This window comes from Oryctolagus cuniculus, chromosome 2 (genome assembly GCF_964237555.1).
Source record: "Oryctolagus cuniculus chromosome 2, mOryCun1.1, whole genome shotgun sequence".
Classification (NCBI taxonomy): Eukaryota; Metazoa; Chordata; class Mammalia; order Lagomorpha; family Leporidae; genus Oryctolagus; species Oryctolagus cuniculus.
In genome coordinates, this window is record NC_091433.1 from 186,693,819 (window position 1) to 186,705,929 (window position 12,111).

Below are 12,111 nucleotides of genomic sequence, written 5' to 3' on the forward strand. Positions count from 1 at the left end.
ACATCACTCGCATTGCTGACCAGTTCATCCGCCCCACCCCACGACGACTCCACCACCAAGCGGGACAGTTTTCTAGATTCTCCTCCCTAAATCATTATCACACCTAGGCTTCAATTAAGCCTATAGGGAATCTTCAAAAAGTCCATGGAAAATCCATATTGTCTATTAGTTCCAATTACCCATGAGCTTTTTATTTGAAAGGCAGAAATGGAGAGAGATCTTCCTGTATGTTGACTCATTCCTCAAATGCTTGCAATGGCCAAGGCTAGGCCAAGCTGAAGTCAGGAGCCAGGAATTCCGTCCGGGTTTCCCATGTGGGTGGCAGGGACCCAACTATTTGAGTCATCACCTCCCATGGTGTGCACTAGCAGGAAGCTGGGCTTGGGAGTCCATCTCAGGCGCAAACCCACATCAGGAGAAAAGCACTCAAGTGGATCCTTAACCATTGCACCCAATGCCTGCCCCAGCCTTCAGCCTTCTGAAGTACCCTCGCATAGTTAGACTCAGAGAAACGCTAAATCTCAGGGAGCCAGAGAGGTTGTTCTGCGGTGTCTCTGCTGTGAATCTCTCGTCTGGTTTTACTTCTGTCCAGCCCTCCCTCTTGGAACCTAGCCGACACCTACGCTATGCTTACCCCTACTAAGCTGATCTAACGGTGACCAACAGTGGGTAAGACGCCGCCTTCCCAAGAGAATCTACCTTTTAGAGAGGGACTGTTGGGCCTAAATGGCTTTGAGATTCTGCAGAGATGGGGTTGCCATGGTGAATAGCAGGCACTGATTCAGTTCGCCTCTCTGGACAAGGCAGCCTCCCTCATAACCCTGCAAATCCTAGCAGCTCAGCCCCTCACTTATTCAGCCATCACGGGCCTCCCAGCGTCTCTCTGAGCCATCTGGTCACGCTCAACCTTTGTGCTGTCCCCGTTTAGCGACATCGGGGAGGTTGGCTGACTGCCAAGGGACCTGAGCGCTTTCACGGAACCTGTGCCAAGCAGGTGAAGACCGGAGCAGAAGGGCACGCCCGGAAGCTCACCTTCCCAGGAGCCGAGCCAGGAACCACGCCCGTGCCCCAGAAGCTGGCTCTGCCCCCAGTCCCCCAATCTTGTGAACCCCTTGGGCAGAGTGCAGAGCTTGCCCACACTCTGCGTCCTGCAGGAGCGGAGCGTCCTCTTCAGCGCCAGGGCAGGACGTCCGTGGGGCCACCTCCTGGCGGGGCTCCCTCAGCGCTCGCTCCCACACTGAGGACAGTCAGCCAGCCAGCTTGCAAGTGGCCAACTTGCCCCTGGCATCATCAAAGCCAGCGCTCCCAGGACAGACAGCTCTCTCCCCACCAAGGAGGAAGTCGGGGTGCTGGTTGGCTCAGAAGAACCCTACAGAGACACAGCTACTGAGCACGGAGGCCCTGCCCCTCGGGCCCTCTGCAGGCAGGACCGTGTTCAGATCTCTGTGCCCACCTCTGTGGGGCTGGGTTAGCGTTTCCCTCTGAAAAGGCAAAGCAAGATTGGAGCCTGACGCTAACCCCACAGACTGGACGCGACCAGGAAACCACTCAGCCTCCCCTTGTTTCCCAAGAAGGATGAAGCTGGAAATTAGGCCATTTGGAATGTTTTACAGAACAGAGACACAGATGTCTCCACATCGGCTCAGGTTCTTGCAGGTCTTTGATGCGTCCTGGGCTCTATAGTAACAGGTGCTCAGTCAGAGACCCTGGGGAGTTGATATCACTAAGATTTCTGCCCTTGGGCCTAGGGTCCACCTCCACCCGTAGCACCACCACCACCTCAAGGGCTTCCATGCACAGCCTCCCTCCCCCAGCGCTCTTCCCTGGCCTGCAACTGCCTCATTCCTGGCCCAGGGCCAGCCAGGCCCCCACTGGCACAACACAGTGAGAACAGCCTGGCCTTCTGCCAGAATCTTTGTTGTTACTTTTATTTTGACATTGTCTTGCATTTTAATTATTACAAATACAGGAATGGGATGGGTGTGACAGTGTAGCAGGTAACTGACTGCTTAGGATACCTCCATCGCCTGTTAGAGAGCCTGGGATGGAGTCCCGCCTCTGCTTCCGATTCAGATTTCTGCTAATGCGCCTTCGGAGGCAGCGCATGACAGCCCAAGTATTTGGGTTCCTGCCACCTGCATGGGAGACCCAGGTGGAATTCTTGGCTCCTGGCTTCAGCCTGGCCCAGCCAGCCCTGGCTGTTGCAGACTTTGGGGGAGTGAACCAGTGGATGGAAGATTCTCTCTCTCTCTCTCTCTCTCTCTCTCTCACTTTCGCTCTAGATCTCACTCCCACTCTGCTTTTCAAATGAATAAATTAGTACATAAAACTTTTAAAACATGCTTAGTGGTGCAGTTTAACTATTCTACTAGAAAAGTCGTAAAAAATATTTTTCAAATCCCCTATGGTCTCATCGAAGATAGCCACCATCAACAACTTCCTTCTAGATTTTTCCTAGGCATAATTGGGTGTTGCTCTGTGAGACTGTGTGTTTTCATCATTGTGAATAGATGCACAATTTTATATCCCTTCACACCCCACTTGATATTGTGACATAATCATTTCCCTGTGTTTTTATAAACACTCTGCCAATTGCACTCTAAAAAACTATTGTGAAGATATAACACAGTTTGCACAGTGAATCCCCGATCATTGGATATTTCGGTTATTCCCAATTTTCCCCTACTCTATAAACAACGCTGTAATGAACATCCTTATTTGTATATCTATTTCCTTCAGGAAAATTTCCCCAAGCGGATTTACTAGGTCAAAGGGTGTGAATAGTTTAAAATCCTTGGCTGATGTGTCCAAATGGCATTGTAAATGTTTAAATAGATTTTAAACACTGAATCACAGAGTGTCAAAATAGGAAGGAAGCTCTCAGATCACCTTGCCGGCTCTCTGCACCTTCCCGGTGAGGGGCCACGGGGGACTCTGCACCGCATTCTCCTCACTTCCAGCACAGCAGTGCAGCTGGCGTCTGCTCAGTTCTTTGCTCTGGCTCTTTCTCCTGCCTAGAACAGCTTTAAAGGGTCTCTTGACCCATTTCTCCATATGGAGAAAGCAACACCAACTCCAAAGCCATAGGCTCTCTTCTGTGCCCCTTTTGCTCAGTGTCATCATTGAGGCTGGGACAGAAATGAGCCTGTGGGAATGTGAAGTGCCACTGGAGACACCCCCTTCCCTCCCCCCTCCCGGCTGGGAGCACTATTACCTCCCCTGAGGACCACAACTTGTCCCATCAACCCTGCAACTGGTGCACCTGCTCCCAACCAAAAGCAAAGAGGTTACACTCTATCGTATCGAAAGTCTCTCCCACCTGGCCTAGGCCCAGTGAGAAGTGGGGTTCCTCCTTCCCTTCCTGGCTGCTCCCCACAGGGAGCGCTCCCAGCCAAGTCGAACATCCAATGGCATTGTTTTTGTGAGGACAAAGGCCAACTTCCCAACCAGAAAGACCTGGTTCAGTCCCCACTCCAACTCCTATAGGCAAAGAGACCTCCAGCAGGTGCATAGGGCCTCCCTTTGCACCTGTGGTCTCCCCCACACACACCATCCCGGGACCACTCTGATAACGCCTCTACCTGGTCACTGTGAGGAGCAAATGTCAGGAAAGCACCACTCTCCCTTTCCTATTGCCCAGACACCTGACTCCCTTTACCTGTCCCAAAGGGTCATCGGCGAGGGACAGGCAACAGGACGACAAGCTGGAAAGAATGGGACCTGATTGTCTCCACCTCCAAGAAATGGCTGTGGGCTAGCGGGGACGTCTTTGTCAGGAAGCAATGTGTACAAAGCCACTAAGCCTAGCTGTGTAATTACGCTGGGATTCCTTCTAGTAATTAGCTTTTCCTTATGAGAAAGACAAATAATTATCTTTCTGCCTGTGATCCAGACAGCACGTTCGGAGGCCTCTCTGCACGGATCCGGGGCGTGGGGATGAGGATGTCACCCAACTGCACACAGTAAATGCTCTCAGAAGTTGTCTGTGCCCGCAGTGCAAAGCATTCTAGAGGATGCTGAGTCTCTTCTGTGTTGTTGGAGACTTTCCAGATGGCAGAGGTGGGGCTGATTGGGCAATGGCACATGCAAATGTGGCAGCCTATCAGAAGGTGGTGTTGAGGCCGGCACCGCGGCTCACTAGGCTAATCCTCCGCCTTGCGGCGCCGGCACACCGGGTTCTAGTCCCGGTCGGGGCACCGGATTCTGTCCCGGTTGCCCCTCTTCCAGGCCAGCTCTCTGCTGTGGCCAGGGAGTGCAGTGGAGGATGGCCCAGGTGCTTGGGCCCTGCACCCCATGGGAGACCAGGAAAAGCACCTGGCTCCTGGCTCCTGCCATCGGATCAGCGCGGTGCGCCGGCCGCGGCGGCCATTGGAGGGTGAACCAACGGCAAGGGAAGACCTTTCTCTCTGTCTCTCTCTCTCTCACTGTCCACTCTGCCTGTCAAAAAAAAAAGAAGAAGAAGAGGAAGAAGAAGAAGAAGGTGTTGAAACGGGTCGGCCTCCAGAGCACACTAGGAGGTTCCAGGTTCCAATGCAAGACCCAGTCCTCGTCTCTGAGAGTCCTTTAGAAATGACCGTCAGAGCCTACTCGGGCTGAATCTGGACACCAGCGCATTTCCAAGGCCTTCCTGTCAACCCGCCCTCCTGTGGAACCCAAGCACCATTCTCCACCTCCTCCCCCCTCTTCCTCACCTGTCCAGGTCTGGGGCCCGCGAGAAGCATTCAAGGGTGATCTTGTCCAGCACAGCTTATGCCTCCCTTGACGTCCCTTAGATAAGTCTGCAGCCCTCCTGAGGGCTCTCCCGAAGATGTGTGGCTTCCCACATCACAGCACTTCTTAGGTGGCCTCGAGGCAGTGACACCCACCAAAATAATTTCCAAGACCGTCCTACACTCACACTGATAGCTCCTAATTCAAACACAGCTCCAAGCACTAAACAAAGCATTTGTGGGACGAATGCATGAGAATAACTAACGCACGGCCTGACGGGGAGTTCTGCATTGGAAATGAACAAATGGCTGAATGAATGGAGAGACGGATGAAAAACACCCAAGTTTACTTTTTTGGACAGTGTGAAATCTGGGCTGAAAGGGAGCAGTTAACAGAGCAACAGTTGGCTCCACCCCTCTGCAGCGGGGACGCTAGGTGGATTCCTAAAATGTTGGCACAGACCAAAGGCAGCTCTGGCTCACGGCCGACGGGCGAGCCCAGAGTTCCTGAAGAGGCATGGAGACAAATGTCAATAAAGCACATCCGGCTGTCTCGGGCCAGGCAGAAAGGCCTGTGCTGAACTTGCTGCTGGATGCGCCAGTGCCATTTCCTCAAAGCCACGACTTGGAATTTGAATCAAGGTCGTTGGCTTTGGAGGACATAGATTGATTCTCTCAAGCTACCCACTACTGCCTAATAAATTTGTTGTTGTAAACAGCTGACATCCATCTCAGGAAAAGTTAATGTTCCCTTTTAAGGTGCAGCTCCTTTCTCTCTATGGAAAACTCAACATGCAGAAGAATTTACCTGTCACCACACCTCCTGATGGGTCGAGGTCGCCTCCCTGCTACCACCTTCGAGCACAGGATTTCTTCCCTTCTGCGCTCCTGATGCTAACAGCAATTCCATAATCACACAGAGCAGGTGTTCAGTTGCCATGCATGTAAACAAACCAGCAAGGAATTGGTCCCCCTGATGTTCAAATCCCACCAATGGGCTTCCCAGTACCTCTACCACCTCCCAGCCCCTGAGACCCAGATTCAGAAGAGCTGGACCCATAAGCCGTACCTGTTCTTGTCTATTCCACAAAGCTCCATCAAAAACAGCAGAAGTCAGCGTGCACCTTGCTCCAAGTGACTAAACCCCACACTTCCATGGTTCCAGTGAGGAGGCGCAGTGGGGCTGGAAGACGGGCAGACTCCACCAGTGAGGAAAACTGAGCAGCTGTCTTCGAGGAGTTCACAGCCACAGGGGGCAGCAGAGGTGGAGGCAGGTGGCTGTGGAAGTGTCATCAGAGTGCTACAAGGGCTAGGGAACAGGGCTGTGACTGTGGAGTCTGGGGGTGCCTGTGGGGAGGGGAGGAGGGGAGGACATCCCACAGGACCACGGGATCATCCTGAGAGCCGACAGAGGCTTGGGGAATGTTCTGGGGCCAAGAGTGGCACAAGCTAGGCGAGGCCACCAGGGTGTGGTGGGACGGGTCTAGAGGGACAGAGAGACTCCCGCCCGTTCCCAGAGGGCCATGGCCCGAGCCCTCAGTCTTGTGACTTCGGAGGAGTGCAGTCCGATGGACAGAAGGATTGAAATGCCTCCTGCAAGAGCCCGCCCTCCCTGGTCTCCATGCCCACAATAACAAAGTCCCGCACACTCCACACACGCCCTGTGGGTGCCGTGACAGCTGGGGAGCCAGGCCACAGGTAGGCAAGATCAAAAGGTCCCCGCACCCTCTGGGGTCACAGGGACAAAATGCTCATGGGCTGGAAGAGGATGGAGCCATTAGAGTGAGGAAATGAACGCGGGTTTGTTCCCCCTGAGTAGGCACAATGGGAGCCGGGGGCGGGAACAAAGCTGGCCCCCTTGGGCGGGGAGCGGGGCCGTGGGGAGCAGGCCCTGTGCTTTGGCCCGGTAGTTAATGTTGGCCTGGGAGACAATGGGAGCACTGACCCGGCTGCAGCTTTGGAGTGAGAACACCGCGAGGTCAGGGCAGCCTGACCCCCAGCGAGGTTAACTAGATCAAAGCCCCACTGATTGCCCAGCCCACCGGGGCCCCTAATCACCGTCAAATGGAAGTTTTCCCCAGCATTTGCCCAGCCACCTTCCAGGTCGCCACAGAACAGGGACAGGAGCTCCCAGGGCGGAGACCCCCCAGCCCATCCTCTCGTCCACTCTGTGACCTCACCCCTCTTCCAGAACCGCTCTGCAGAACCACCGGTGCCTGCCCACCCTCCCCAGCCCATCCCTGACGCCTTGGGACTTTCCTGTTCTGTGCTAGGTAGCAAAAATAACATGCGGCTTCAACTTTGCACAGCTGTTCTTGGCTCTGTTGTGAAAGCCTATAGCACCCGTTTTAGAAAACGGAGAAAAGCAATACGCGGCAAATGACAGCCATCACAGACGCAGCACCGCCGGCAGCCGTGGCACAGTTCCTGCAGGCCTCTCTCCTGTACATTGTTTTCACACAGCTGGGGTCACTTTGCGTTTTAATTTCATACTCCAGACAGGTTCAGTGAATGGGACAGCCGAAGAACATTCTCGCAGTTAAACTCCCTGTAGACACCCTCCTCACCAGGTTCCACTGCAATCACACATGCACCCCTGGGCCGTTCCTAATGCTTTCTAACATAAATACTTGTATGATAGACATCTTGGACGTGAAGCTCTGTCTGTATCCCTGATGACATTTTGCAACAGATCCTCGGGAGCACATCATGGAATCTTACAAAGAGCGTGCGTGTTTGGGAAGGAAATTTTATTTCAGTTTTCCAAAATTACTAAGAATCAATTTGTATGATCATTGAGGACACAGGGACCAGGAAGACACTATCCTGGGGCATGTCTATGACATACACACAGCCACCGCTCTAGATCCCAGGCCAAAGGAACCACGAGCTAACAGAAATTGCAATATAATATGAAAGACCATCTGGGAACAAATTTTTTTCCTTTCCTACAGCACAGAACCTGAATGTTCTTTTGCCTTTTGGGAACCACAGACACAGCGTACCATTTCTCCTCCTTGATTGATTCAGTTTGAGCCTCTCTAGGTACATTAGCAGGAAGCTGAACTGGAAGCAGAGTAGCCAAGACTCCAGTCACAAGTCATGGCTTCAAGTACTATGCTACAACACCAGCCCAATAATTATTGATTGCAAAGGCAGAGTGACAGAGAGAGAGAGGGAGAGACAGAGAGAGGACAAGATCATTCACCTGCTGATTCACTCCCTTAAGTGCCCAAACAGCTGGGGCTAGGCCAGGCTGAAGCCGGGTCTCCCACGTGGGTAGCAGAAGTCCAAGCGTGGGCCATCAGCACTTGTCTTTCAGATGCTTTAGCAGTAAGTTGGCTTGGAAGCATGGAGTAGCCAGACGCGAGCAGACACTCTGTCTGATAGGGAACACGGGGTCTCAAGCAGCTATCTAATCTGCTGTACCACAGCACGGGCCCCTTCCCCCCTTCTTGACCTCCAGCCTACAGAACCTGAGTGAGTGGGAAAACACGCATGCCTGCTGCTTCCTCTGCCAGGCGGCTTCCTGCCTCTTGTCTTGTTCTCCTCATTTTCTTCCTGGAATATCCCTTCCCAGAGAACTTCTTCCTCGGGCTTCCAAGGCCATAACGAATCGCACTCCAGAAGTCTCTCCAGGCCTCCACAGCCCACACTGAATCCCTTTCTTACCCACTCACAGACCCCACTCACTGAAAGGTGAGCTCCTTGGGGACACAGACAAGAGACAAGGACGCGATCACTGAAGTCCATACGCCATGCCATGCTCCTGCCTTAGTGTGTTCTGGGCTGTGACGAAGTGCCTGAGACTGGGCGATGGAAATGGATTGGCTCATGGTTCTGGGGGTTTGGAAGGTCAAGGTCAAGATGCTGGTATGTAGGGAGGATCTTCTTGCTGTGTCATAACACAGTGGAGAGCACCCTATGGTGCAAGAGCAAAGAGAGGGCCACAGCCAGCCCTGTAACGAGGAACCTGCTCCCACAATAGCATTCACCCGTTCACGAAGGGGGAGCCCTCCTGGCTAAGTGTCTCTCAAAGATCCTGCCTCCCAATACCTCCCAATGTCTACCTGAGCTTTGGAGGGGCCAGGCATTCAAACTGTGCCAGCTACTCACTAATCCTTTCCTTTTTTAAAAGGAGAGAGAGAGACAGAAAGGACAGCCTGCTGGTTCAATCTGCAAACGCCCACAACAACCAGGGCTGGGCCAGGCAGGAGCCAGGAGCTAGAGACTCCATCCAGGTCTCCCATATGGGGGGCAGGTACCCAAACACCTGGGTCACCATCTGCTGCCTTCCCAGCCTCATAGCAGGAAGCTCTTCAAATAGACTATACGCTTTACCATTGAAGAGTTCAAGATTGAATGGTAAAGATCAAATCCCAGATCTATCTGTTTTGAAAATCAAATGTTTACTTATTTTTATGTATTTGAAAGACAGAGGAGAGAGAGAGAGAGAGATCTGTCCATTTCCTAGTTCACTCCTCAAATATTCCTGGCTAGAACAGGCTGAATCCAGGAGCCTGGAACTCTGCCTGGGCCTCCCCTAAGGGTGGCAGGGCCCAAGCACTTGAGCCATCATCTGCGCCTCCCAAGTGCATTAGCAGGAAGCCGCATCAGAAGCACAGATGTCAGGACTTGAACTGGCAGTGCAGTATGGGACCGGGCGTTCCAGATAGCAGTTCCAGACAGCACCACAACGCCCGCACCTCCAGCTCTACCTTTATCAGCCTGTGGCCCTGGGCAATCTTCCGTCTCGACATCTGTCAAGTGCAGTAATACAGCATCTATCGTTTCGGGATTTTTTTTATAAGGATGAAAAAAGATTGTTGTACCAGGAAGCAAGGAAACCATCAAAGGTCACAGGAGCCTATCTGAAGGCTGGCCCTGAACAAGAATAACACAATTCAATTACAAAAAAGAAAAATAACCAAAAGATTGAAATGTAAAATAATTAAAAATGGATAAATTCATAATAAATTTTACAATCTCACTGATTAGCTGACAGGCTGCTTGGGTTCAAAGTACTCTGACAACCGATAAAAGGGAAGACTCTTTTCTGAGATCTGCTCATCATCATATGATCATCAGAAGAACTTCTAGTCTACCTGATGCATGATGTCCATGATTTAGAGAAGCAGAACTATAAAACAATTGAAAACAGTATGGGTGATGTCGGGGTGTGTGTGTGTGTGTGTGTGTGTGTGTAAGGCCAATCTTTTCTGAGCACATGAAAAGCTTTTACAACTAACCGATAACTGAAGTTTTCCATACTTGACATGAACTCAAAAAAAGGCAGAATCTAGCATTTGTAAAAGCATTTAAGTGATATGACACAATTAACTCACCTTCATTTATTAGCATCCATTGCAATACGTTATTGGGCAATTTGAGTAGGAGAGTAAGAAATGAATCATCTTTCTAAAGAAACTTCCGGGGCCAAGTGTTTGGCACGGTGGTTAACTTCTGCTTGGGATGCCTGCATCCCATGTGAGCGTGCTGAGTTGGAGTCCTGGCTCCACTTCCCATCCAGCTTCCTGCTAAAGCAATCCTGGAGGCAGCAGATGCCGGCTCAGGTACTTGGAAGACCAAGATTGAGTTCTGGACTCCCGGCTACATACAGGCTGACCCAACCCCCTGGCATTTGGGAAGTGAACCAATGTATAGAAGATGGATCTCGGGGCTGGTGCTGTGGCGTAGCAGGTAAAGCCGCTGCCTACAGTGCTGGCATCCCATATGGGCCCCAGTTCTATTCCTGGCTGCTCCACTTCCGATCCAGCTCTCTGCTATGGCCTGGGAAAGCAGTAGAAGATGGCCCAAGTCCTTGGGCCCCTGCATGCATGTGGGAGACCTGGAAGAAGTTCCTGGCTCCTGGCTTCGGATTGGCCCAGCTCCAGCTGTGGCCGTCTGGGGAGTGAACCAGTGGATGGAGGACCTCTCTCTTTCTCTGCCTCTGTTTCTCAGTAACTCTGCCTTTCAAATAAATAAAATAACTTTTCAAAAAAAATAAGATGGATCTCTCTCTCCCCCCAACTCTGCTTTTCAAACAAAATGAAAAGAAATAAATAAACTTTTTAAAAATCCCTCCCTTCTTTTTGATTCATTGCCTCCAGTGACAGCACCAGTTCATGCTTAGATCCTTAGTAGGCTCTGAACGAACAACAATCAATTACCGATCATTTCCCACCTCTGAATCCACGGGCTCTTCCCAGAGGCGGGATCAGAAAGTCCCAAGCCCGCAGCACAGGCCCTGGAAGGCAGCGCTTTGATTCAGGCAGGGGCCTCCTGCCCCCTTCTCTCTGCCTGCCCTCTAGTCTTGAACAGGATCATCCAGGCTCAAAGAGAGCGAGGCCAACTTCCCGTCTTTTGGCAGGTGAAGGAACCGTGCCTCCCGAGGTTACACGATTTGCCTGCAATCACACGAGGGCTCTTCCTACTGTACCTGCTTCCAGGAAGTTGCTGGAGAAGCCCCAATGCCTGAGATGGGTTTGCAGAGACAATCGCTCGGCTCTGCTTCTGCGTGGAGCAAGCAGGGAGAAGAACAGCTTCCATCACTCCGGCCTGTGCCTCTTCCCAAGGACTGCTCAGTGCAGCCTTTGCAATGCCAACTGTGGAAACACCATGGCTGTTTCACAGTGAGGTCACAGCTTCTCCCAGACGTTCTCGGGCCAGAAGGACACCTACCAGACTCGGCATGTGCCTGGCCTTCCAGGGAACACAGGAGCTGTTTATCTCTCCTCCCTCAGCCCTGAGTACCAGCTCAAGGCACAGAGCCAACCAAGCAGAGAGGAACAAAGTTTCAGAGGAAACCCCACCAGATATTTTAGACCAGGGTAAAGAGGACGGCAGAATTCAGGGCAGGTGGCAGCCAGCCCAGAGCTGCAGGAGTGGTTGAGCTAAAACCTCCGGGAGGGGCTGATGGTGTGGAGGGAGCTTCCCATATGAGCCTCAGTTCAAGTCCCGGCTGCTTCACTTCCAATCCGGTTCCTTCTCATGTGCCTGGGAAAGCAGCAGCAGATGGCTCAAGTGCCTGGGCCCTAGGCACCCACGTGGGATGCCCAGATGAAGCTCCTGTCTCCTAGCTTCAGCCTAGACCAACCCTTGCTGATGTGGTCATTTCGGGGGGAATGAATCAGCAGATGGAAGATCTCTGCATCTCTGTCTCTGTCTCTGTCTCTCTCTCTCTCTCTTTCAATTCTGTCTTTCAAATAAATACATAAATCTTTTTTTAAAAAAAGCCTCAGAGGGGGCCAACACCGTGGCGTCACAGGTAAAGCTACTATCTACAGTGCCAGCATCCCATAAGGGTGTTGATTCAAGTCCCAGCTGCTCCACTTCTGATCTAGCTCTATGCTGTAGCCTGGGAAAGCAGTAGAAGATGGCCCAAGTCCTTGGGCCCCTGCAC

The 12,111-nt window shown here is 52.0% G+C and overlaps 1 non-coding gene across 1 annotated transcript; it reads left to right on the forward strand.

Moving 5' to 3' along the window:
• Positions 1-9,784: 9,784 nt before the first annotated feature.
• Positions 9,785-9,842, forward strand: LOC127490459 (small nucleolar RNA U2-19). Its single transcript, XR_007918408.1, has one exon. It is a non-coding gene; the product is annotated as a small nucleolar RNA U2-19 (small nucleolar RNA).
• The last annotated feature ends 2,269 nt before the right edge of the window (positions 9,843-12,111 follow it).